Below are 12,525 nucleotides of genomic sequence, written 5' to 3'. Positions count from 1 at the left end.
TTTATGTACAGTAGATAATATATACTTACTGTAATTTTTGATATTTTATTTACAGTATGTAAAATGTATTTGGTGTGCTTTTAGTTAATATTACATGTACAATCTATGAAATATATTTACTGTACTTTTTGATATTTTATGTACAGTATATAATATATATTTCGTGTACATTTGATATTTTATGTAAATTATATAATATATATTTGGTGTAGTTTTTGATATTTTACATAGAGTGTAATATATATTTACTGTCCTTTTTGATATTTTATTTAGAGTGTATAATATACATTTGTTGTAATTTTTGATATATTATGAACAGTATATTAAATATAATTACTGAAGATTTTGATAGTTTATTTACAGTATATATAACACATATTCGGTGTACTTTTTGATATTTAATGTACAGTAGATAATATATACTTACTGTAATTTTTGATATTTTATTTACAGTATGTAAAATGTATTTGGTGTACTTAGTTATTATTATATGTACAATATATGAAATATATTTTCTGTCCTTTTTGATATTTTATTTAGAGTGTATAATATACATTTGGTGTAATTTTTGATATTTTATGAACAGTATATTAAATATAATTACTGAAGATTTTGATAGTTTATTTACAGTATATATAACACATATTTGGTGTACTTTTTGATACTTTATGTACAGTAGATAATATATACTTACTGTAATTTTTTATATTTTATTTACAGTATGTAAAATGTATTTGGTGTACTTTTAGTTAATATTATATGTACAATATGTGAAATATATTTACTGTACTTTTTGATATTTTATGTACAGGAGATAATATAAACTTACTGTAATTTTTTATATGTTATTTACAGTATGTAAAATGTATTTGGTGTACTTTTAGTTAATATTATATGTACAACATATGAAATATATTTACTGTACTTTTTGATACTTTATGTACAGTATATAATATATATTTGGTGTACTTTTTATATTTTATGTAAATTATATAATATATATTTGGTGTAGTTTTTGATATTTTACATAGAGTGTAATATATATTTACTGTCCTTTTTGATATTTTATTTAGAGTGTATAATATACATTTGGTGTAATTTTTGATATTTTTTGAACAGTATATTAAATATAATTACTGAAGATTTTGATAGTTTATTTACAGTATATAGAACACATATTTGGTGTACTTTTTCATATTTTATGTACAGTAGATAATATATACTTACTGTAATTTTTTATATGTTATTTACACTATGTAAAATGTATTTGTTGTACTTTTAGTTAATATTATATGTACAACATATGAAATATATTTACTGTACTTTTTGATATTTTATGTACAGTATATAATATATATTTGGTGTACTTTTTATATTTTATGTAAATTATATAATATATATTTGGTGTAGTTTTTGATATTTTACATAGGGTGTGTAAGATATATTTACTGTACTTTTTGATATTTTATTTACAGTAAATAATATTCATTTGGTGTAATTTTTGATATTATATGTACAGTATATTAAATATAATTACTGAAGATTTGATAGTTTATTTACAGTATATATAACACATATTTGGTGTACTTTTTGGTATTTTAAGTACAGTAGATAATATATACTTACTGTAATTTTTTATATTTTATTTACAGCATGTAAAATGTATTTGGTGTACTTTTAGTTAATATTATATGTCCAATATATCAAATATATTTACTGTACTTTTTGATATTTTATGTACGGTATATAATATATATTTGGTGTACTTTTGATATTTTATGTAAGTTATATAATATATATTTGGTGTAGTTTTTGATATTTTACATAGAGTGTAATATATATTTACTGTCCTTTTTGATATTTTATTTAGAGTGTATAATATACATTTGGTGTAATTTTTGATATTTTATGAACAGTATATTAAATATAATTACTGAAGATTTTGAAAGTTTATTTACAGTATATATAACACATATTTGGTGTACTTTTTGATATTTTATGTACAGTAGATAATATATACTTAATGTAATTTTTGATATTTTATTTACAGTATGTAAAATGTATTTGGTGTACTTTTAGTTAATATTATATGTACTATATATGAAATACATTTACTGTACTATTTGATATATTATGTACAGTAGATAATATATACTTACTGTAATTTTTGATATTTTATTTACAGTATGTAAAATGTATTTGGTGGACTTTTAATTAATATTATATGTACAGTATATGAAATATATTTACTGTACTTTTTGATATTTTATGTACAGTATATAATATATATTTGGTGTACTTTTGATATTTTATGTAAATTATATAATATATATTTGGTGTAGTTTTTGATATTTTACATAGAGTGTAACATATATTTACTGTCATTTTTGATATATTATTTATAGTGTATAATGTACATTTGGTGTAATTTTTGATATTTTATGTACAGTATATTAAATATAATTACTGAAGATATTGATAGTTTATTTACAGTATATATAACACATATTTGGTGTACTTTTTGATATTTTATGTACAGTAGATAATATATACTTACTGTAATTTTTGATATTTTATTTACAGTATGTAAAATGTATTTGGTGAACTTTATTTAATATTATATGTACAATATATGAAATATATTTACTGTACTTTTTGATATTTTATGTACAGTAGATAATATATACTTACTGTAATTTTTGATATTTTATTTACAGTGTGTGAAATGTATTTGGTGTACTTTATTTAATATTATATGTACAATATATGAAATATATTTACTGTACTTTTTGATATTTTATGTACAGTATATAATATATATTTCGTGTACTTTTGATATTTTATGTAAATTATATAATATATATTTGGTGTAGTTTTTGATATTTTACATAGAGTGTAATATATATTTACTGTCCTTTTTGATATTTTATTTAGAATGTATAATATATATTTGGTGTAATTTTTGATATTTTATGAACAGTATATTAAATATAATTACTGAAGATTTTGATAGTTTATTTACAGTATATATAACACATATTTGGAGTACTTTTTGATATTTTATGTACAGTAGATAATATATACTTACTGTAATTTTTTATATTTTATTTACAGTATGTAAAATGTATTTGTTGTACTTTTAGTTAATATTATATGTACAAAATATGAAATATATTTACTGTACTTTTTGATATTTTATGTACAGTAGTTAATATATACTTACTGTAATTTTTGATATTTTATTTACAGTATGTAAAATGTATTTGGTGTACTTTTAGTTAATATTATATGTACAATATATGAAATATATTTACTGTACTTCTTGATATTTTATGTACAGTATATAATATATATTTGGTGTATTTTGATATTTTATGTAAATTATATAATATATACTTGGTGTAGTTTTTGATATTTTACATAGAGTGTAATATATAATTACTGTCCTTTTTGATATTTTATTTAGAGTGTATAATATACATTTGGTGTAATTTTTTATATTTTATGAACAGTATATTAAATATAATTACTGAAGATTTTGATAGTTTATTTACAGTATATATAACACATATTTGGTGTACTTTTTGATAGTTTACGTACAGTAGATAATATATACTTACTGTAATTATTTATATTTTATTTACAGTATTTAAAATGTATTTGTTGTACTTTTAGTTAATATTATATGTACAATATATGAAATATATTTACTGTACTTTTTGATATTTTATGTACAGTAGATAATATATACTTACAGTAATTTTTGATATTTTATTTACAGTATGTAAAATGTATTTTGTGTACTTTTAGTTAATATTATATGTACAATATATGTAATATATTTACTGTACTTTTTGATACTTTATATACAGTATATAATATATATTTGGTGTACTTTTGATATTTTATGTAAATTATATAATATATAATTGGTGTAGTTTTTCATATTTTACATAGAGTGTAATATATATTTACTGTCCTTTTTGATATTTTATTTACAGTGTATAATATACATTTGGTGTAATTTTTGATATTTTATGAACAGTATATTAAATATAATTACTGAAGATTTTGATAGTTTGTTTACAGTATATATAACACATATTTGGTGTACTTTTTGATATTTTATGTACAGTAGATAATATATACTTACTGTAATTTTTTATATTTTATTTACAGTATGTAAAATGCATTTGGTGTACTTTTAGTTAATATTATATGTACAATATATGAAATATATTTACTGTAATTTTTGATATTTTATGTACAGTATATAATATATATTTGGTGTACTTTTGATCTTTTATGTAAATTATATAATATATATTTTGTGTAGTTTTTGATATTTTACATAGAGTGTAATATATATTTACTGTCATTTTTGATATTTTATTTTGAGTGTATAATATACATTGGGTGTAATTTTTGTTATTTTATGTACAGTATATTAAATATAATTACTGAAGATTTTGATAATGTATTTACAGTATATATAAAACATATTTGGTGTAGTTTTTGATATTTAGTGTACAATAGATAATATATACTTACAGTAGTTTTTGATATTTTATTTACAGTATGTTAAATGTATTTGGTGTACTTTTAGTTAATATTATATGTACAATATATGAAATATATTTACTGTACTTTTTGATATTTTATGTACAGTATATAATATATATTTGGTGTACTTTTGATATTTTATGTAAATTATATAATATATATTTGGTGTAGTTTTTGATATTTTACATAGAGTGTAATATATATTTACTGTCCTTTTTGATATTTTATTTAGTGTGTATAATATACATTTGGTGTAATTTTTGATATTTAGTGAACAGTATATTAAATATAATTACTGAAGGTTTTGATAGTTTATTTACAGTATATATAACACATATTTGGTGTACTTTTTGATATTTTATGTACAGTAGATAATATATACTTACTGTAATTTTTTATAATTTATTTACAGTATGTAAAATGTATTTGATGTACTTTTAGTTAATATTATATGTACAATACATGAAATATATTTCCTGTACTTTTTGATATTTTATGGACACTATGTAATATATATTTGGTGTACTTTTGATATTTTATGCAAATTATATAATATATATTTGGTGTAGTTTTTGCTATTTTACATAGTGTGTAATATATATTTACTGTCCTTTTTGATATTTTATTTAGAGTGTATAATATACATTTGGTGTAATTTTTGATATTTTATGTACAGTATATTAAATATAATTACTGAAGGTTTTGATAGTTTATTTACAGTATATATATCACATATTTGGTGTACTTTTTGATATTTTATGTACAGTAGATAATATGTACTTAGTGTAATTTTTGATATTTTATTTACAGTATGTAAAATATATTTGGTGTACCTTTAGTTAATATTATATGTACAATATATCAAATATATTTACTGTACTTTTTGATATTTTATGTACAGTATATAATATATATTTGGTGTACTTTTGATATTTTATGTAAATTATATAATATATATTTGGTGTATTTTTTGATATTTTACATAGAGTGTAATATATATTTACTGTCATTTTTGATATTTTATTTAGAGTGTATAATATACATTTGGTGTAATTATTGATATTTTATGTACAGTATATTTAATATAATTAATGAAGGTTTTGATAGTTTATTTACAGTATATATTACGCATATTTGGTGTACTTTTTGCTATTTTATGTATAGTAGATACTATATACTTACTGTAATTTTTGATATTTTATTTACAGTATGTAAAATATATTTGGTGTACCTTTATTTAATATTATATGTACAATATATGAAATATATTTACCGTACTTTTTGATATCTTATGTACAGTATATAATATATATTTGGTGTACTTTTGATATTTTATGTAAATTATAGAATATATATTTGGTGTAGTTTTTGATATTTTACATAGAGTGTAATATATATTTACTGTCATTTTTGATATTTTATTTAGAGTGTATAATATACCTTTGGTGTAATTATTGATATTTTATGTACAGTATATTAAATATAATTACTGAAGATTTTGATAGTTTATTTACAGTATATATTACGCATATTTGGTGTACTTTTTGCTATTTTATGTACAGTAGATAATATATATTTACTGTAATTTTTGATATTTTATTTACAGTATGTAAAATATATTTCGTGTACTTTTAGTTAATATTATATGTACAATATATGAAATATATTTACTGTACTTTCTGATATTTTATGTACAGTATATAATATATATTTGGTGTACTTTTGTTATTTTATGTAAATTATATAATATATATTTGTTGTAGTTTTTGATATTTTACATAGAGTGTAATATATATTTACTGTCCTTTTTGATATTTAATTTAGAGTGTATAATATAAATTTGGTGTAATTATTGATATTTTATGTACAGTATATTAAATATAATTACTGAAGATTTTGATAGTTTATTTACAGTATATATAACACATATTTGGTGTACTTTTTGATATTTTATGTACAGTAGATAATATATACTTACTGAAATTTTTCATATTTTATTTACAGTATGTAAAATGTATTTGGTGTACTTTTAGTTAATATCATATGTACAATATATGAAATATATTTACTGTACATTTTGATATTTTATGTACTGTATATAATATATATTTGGTGTACTTTTGATATTTTATGTAAATTATATTATATATATTTGGTGTAATTTTTGATATTTTACATAGGGTGTGTAATATATATTTACTGTACTTTTTGATATTTTCTTTACAGTATATAATATACATTTGGTTTAATTTTTGATATTTTATGTACATTATGTGATATATATTTACTGTACTTTTTGATATATTATTTACAGTATAGAAAATGTATTTTGTGTAGTTTTAGATAATATTATAACTACAATATATGAAATAAAGTTACTGTACTTTTTGATATTTAATGTACAGTATATAATAAATATTTGGTGTACTTTTGATATTTTACGTACAGTATGTAATATATATTTACTGTACTTTTTGATATTTTATTTACAGTATATAAAATGTATTTGGTGTACTTTTAGTTAATATTACATATACAATATATGAAATATATTTACTGTATTTTTGATATTTTATGTACAGTATACAAGATATATTTGCTGTCCTTTTGATATTTTATATAAATTATATAACATATATTTGGTGTAGTTTTTGATGTTTTACATAGGGTGTGTAATATATATTTAATGTACATTTGATATTTTGTTTACAGTATATAAAATGTATTTGGTGTAGTTTTAGTTAATATTATATGTACAATATATGAAATATATTTACTGTACTTTTTGATATTTTATGTACAGTATATAATATATATTTGGTGTACTTTTGATATTTTATGAAAATTATATAATATATATTTGGTGTAGTATTTGATATTTTACATAGAGTGTAATATATATTTACTGTCCTTTTTGATATTTTATTTAGAGTGTATAAAATACATTTGGTGTAATTTTTGATATTTAATGTACAGTTTATTAATATAATTACTGAAGATTTTGATAGTTTATTTACAGTATATATAACACATATTTGGTGTACTTTTTGATATTTCATGTACAGTAGATAATATATACTTACTGTAATTTTTTATATTTTATGTACCGTATGTAAAATGTATTTGTTGTACTTTTAGTTAACATTATATGTACAATATATGAAATATATTTACTGTACTTTTTGATATTTTATGTACAGTATATAATGTATATTTGGTGTACTTTTGATATTTTATGTAAATTATATAATATATATTTGGTGTAGTTTTTGATATTTTACATAGAGTGTAATATATATTTACTGTCCTTTTTGATATTTTATTTAGTGTGTATAATATACATTTGGTGTAATTTTTGATATTTAGTGAACAGTATATTAAATATAATTACTGAAGGTTTTGATAGTTTATTTACAGTATATATAACACATATTTGGTGTACTTTTTGATATTTTATGTACAGTAGATAATATATACTTACTGTAATTTTTTATAATTTATTTACAGTATGTAAAATGTATTTGATGTACTTTTAGTTAATATTATATGTACAATACATGAAATATATTTCCTGTACTTTTTGATATTTTATGGACACTATGTAATATATATTTGGTGTACTTTTGATATTTTATGCAAATTATATAATATATATTTGGTGTAGTTTTTGCTATTTTACATAGTGTGTAATATATATTTACTGTCCTTTTTGATATTTTATTTAGAGTGTATAATATACATTTGGTGTAATTTTTGATATTTTATGTACAGTATATTAAATATAATTACTGAAGGTTTTGATAGTTTATTTACAGTATATATATCACATATTTGGTGTACTTTTTGATATTTTATGTACAGTAGATAATATGTACTTAGTGTAATTTTTGATATTTTATTTACAGTATGTAAAATATATTTGGTGTACCTTTAGTTAATATTATATGTACAATATATCAAATATATTTACTGTACTTTTTGATATTTTATGTACAGTATATAATATATATTTGGTGTACTTTTGATATTTTATGTAAATTATATAATATATATTTGGTGTATTTTTTGATATTTTACATAGAGTGTAATATATATTTACTGTCATTTTTGATATTTTATTTAGAGTGTATAATATACATTTGGTGTAATTATTGATATTTTATGTACAGTATATTTAATATAATTAATGAAGGTTTTGATAGTTTATTTACAGTATATATTACGCATATTTGGTGTACTTTTTGCTATTTTATGTATAGTAGATACTATATACTTACTGTAATTTTTGATATTTTATTTACAGTATGTAAAATATATTTGGTGTACCTTTATTTAATATTATATGTACAATATATGAAATATATTTACCGTACTTTTTGATATCTTATGTACAGTATATAATATATATTTGGTGTACTTTTGATATTTTATGTAAATTATAGAATATATATTTGGTGTAGTTTTTGATATTTTACATAGAGTGTAATATATATTTACTGTCATTTTTGATATTTTATTTAGAGTGTATAATATACCTTTGGTGTAATTATTGATATTTTATGTACAGTATATTAAATATAATTACTGAAGATTTTGATAGTTTATTTACAGTATATATTACGCATATTTGGTGTACTTTTTGCTATTTTATGTACAGTAGATAATATATATTTACTGTAATTTTTGATATTTTATTTACAGTATGTAAAATATATTTCGTGTACTTTTAGTTAATATTATATGTACAATATATGAAATATATTTACTGTACTTTCTGATATTTTATGTACAGTATATAATATATATTTGGTGTACTTTTGTTATTTTATGTAAATTATATAATATATATTTGTTGTAGTTTTTGATATTTTACATAGAGTGTAATATATATTTACTGTCCTTTTTGATATTTAATTTAGAGTGTATAATATAAATTTGGTGTAATTATTGATATTTTATGTACAGTATATTAAATATAATTACTGAAGATTTTGATAGTTTATTTACAGTATATATAACACATATTTGGTGTACTTTTTGATATTTTATGTACAGTAGATAATATATACTTACTGAAATTTTTCATATTTTATTTACAGTATGTAAAATGTATTTGGTGTACTTTTAGTTAATATCATATGTACAATATATGAAATATATTTACTGTACATTTTGATATTTTATGTACTGTATATAATATATATTTGGTGTACTTTTGATATTTTATGTAAATTATATTATATATATTTGGTGTAATTTTTGATATTTTACATAGGGTGTGTAATATATATTTACTGTACTTTTTGATATTTTCTTTACAGTATATAATATACATTTGGTTTAATTTTTGATATTTTATGTACATTATGTGATATATATTTACTGTACTTTTTGATATATTATTTACAGTATAGAAAATGTATTTTGTGTAGTTTTAGATAATATTATAACTACAATATATGAAATAAAGTTACTGTACTTTTTGATATTTAATGTACAGTATATAATAAATATTTGGTGTACTTTTGATATTTTACGTACAGTATGTAATATATATTTACTGTACTTTTTGATATTTTATTTACAGTATATAAAATGTATTTGGTGTACTTTTAGTTAATATTACATATACAATATATGAAATATATTTACTGTATTTTTGATATTTTATGTACAGTATACAAGATATATTTGCTGTCCTTTTGATATTTTATATAAATTATATAACATATATTTGGTGTAGTTTTTGATGTTTTACATAGGGTGTGTAATATATATTTAATGTACATTTGATATTTTGTTTACAGTATATAAAATGTATTTGGTGTAGTTTTAGTTAATATTATATGTACAATATATGAAATATATTTACTGTACTTTTTGATATTTTATGTACAGTATATAATATATATTTGGTGTACTTTTGATATTTTATGAAAATTATATAATATATATTTGGTGTAGTATTTGATATTTTACATAGAGTGTAATATATATTTACTGTCCTTTTTGATATTTTATTTAGAGTGTATAAAATACATTTGGTGTAATTTTTGATATTTAATGTACAGTTTATTAATATAATTACTGAAGATTTTGATAGTTTATTTACAGTATATATAACACATATTTGGTGTACTTTTTGATATTTCATGTACAGTAGATAATATATACTTACTGTAATTTTTTATATTTTATGTACCGTATGTAAAATGTATTTGTTGTACTTTTAGTTAACATTATATGTACAATATATGAAATATATTTACTGTACTTTTTGATATTTTATGTACAGTATATAATGTATATTTGGTGTACTTTTGATATTTTATGTAAATTATATAATATATATTTGGTGTAGTTTTTGATATTTTACATAGAGTGTAATATATATTTACTGTCCTTTTTGATATTTTATTTAGTGTGTATAATATACATTTGGTGTAATTTTTGATATTTTATGTACAGTATATTAAATATAATTACTGAAGATTTTGATAGTTTATTTACAGTATATATAACACATATTTGGTGTACATTTTGATATTTTATGTACGGTAGGTAATATATACTTACTGTAATTTTTGATATTTTATTTACAGTATGTAAAATGTATTTGTTGTTCTTGTAGTTAATATTATATGTACAATATATGAAATATATTTACTGTACTTTTTGATATTTTATGTACAGTATATAATATATATTTGGTGTACTTTTGATATTTTATGTAAATTATATAATATATATTTGGTGTAGTTTTTGATATTTTACAAAGAATGTATTATATATTTACTGTCGTTTTTGATATTTTATTTAGAATGTATAATATACATTTGGTGTAATTTTTGATATTTTATGTACAGTATATTAAATATAATTACTGAAGATTTTGATAGTTTATTTACAGTATATATAACACATATTTGGTGTACTTTTTGATATTTTATGTATAGTAGATAATATACATTTACTATAATTTTTGATATTTTCTATACAGTATATAAAATGTATTTGGTGTACTTTTAGTTAATATTATATGTACAATACATGAAATATATTTCCTGTACTTTTTGATATTTTATGGACACTATGTAATATATATTTGGTGTACTTTTGATATTTTATGTAAATTATATAATATATATTTGGTGTAGTTTTTGCTATTTTACATAGTGTGTAATATATATTTACTGTCCTTTTTGATATTTTATTTAGAGTGTATAATATACATTTGGTGTAATTTTTGATATTTTATGTACAGTATATTAAATATAATTACTGAAGATTTTGATCGTTTATTTACAGTATATATATCACATATTTGGTGTACTTTTTGATATTTTATGTACAGTAGATAATATGTACTTAGTGTAATTTTTGATATTTTATTTACAGTATGTAAAATATATTTGGTGTACCTTTAGTTAATATTATATGTACAATATATCAAATATATTTACTGTACTTTTTGATATTTTATGTACAGTATATAATATATATTTGGTGTACTTTTGATATTTTATGTAAATTATATAATATATATTTGGTGTATTTTTTGATATTTTACATAGAGTGTAATATATATTTACTGTCATTTTTGATATTTTATTTAGAGTGTATAATATACATTTGGTGTAATTATTGATATTTTATGTACAGTATATTTAATATAATTAATGAAGGTTTTGATAGTTTATTTACAGTATATATAACACATGTTTGGTGTACTTTTTGATATTTTATGTATAGTAGATACTATATACTTACTGTAATTTTTGATATTTTATTTACAGTATGTAAAATATATTTGGTGTACCTTTATTTAATATTATATGTACAATATATGAAATATATTTACCGTACTTTTTGATATCTTATGTACAGTATATAATATATATTTGGTGTACTTTTGATATTTTATGTAAATTATAGAATATATATTTGGTGTAGTTTTTGATA

Source organism: Pan paniscus, chromosome 14, assembly GCF_029289425.2.
Source record: "Pan paniscus chromosome 14, NHGRI_mPanPan1-v2.0_pri, whole genome shotgun sequence".
Classification (NCBI taxonomy): domain Eukaryota; kingdom Metazoa; phylum Chordata; class Mammalia; order Primates; family Hominidae; genus Pan; species Pan paniscus.
The sequence above is the reverse complement of the archived record's forward strand: the minus strand, read 5'-3'. Positions refer to the sequence as shown.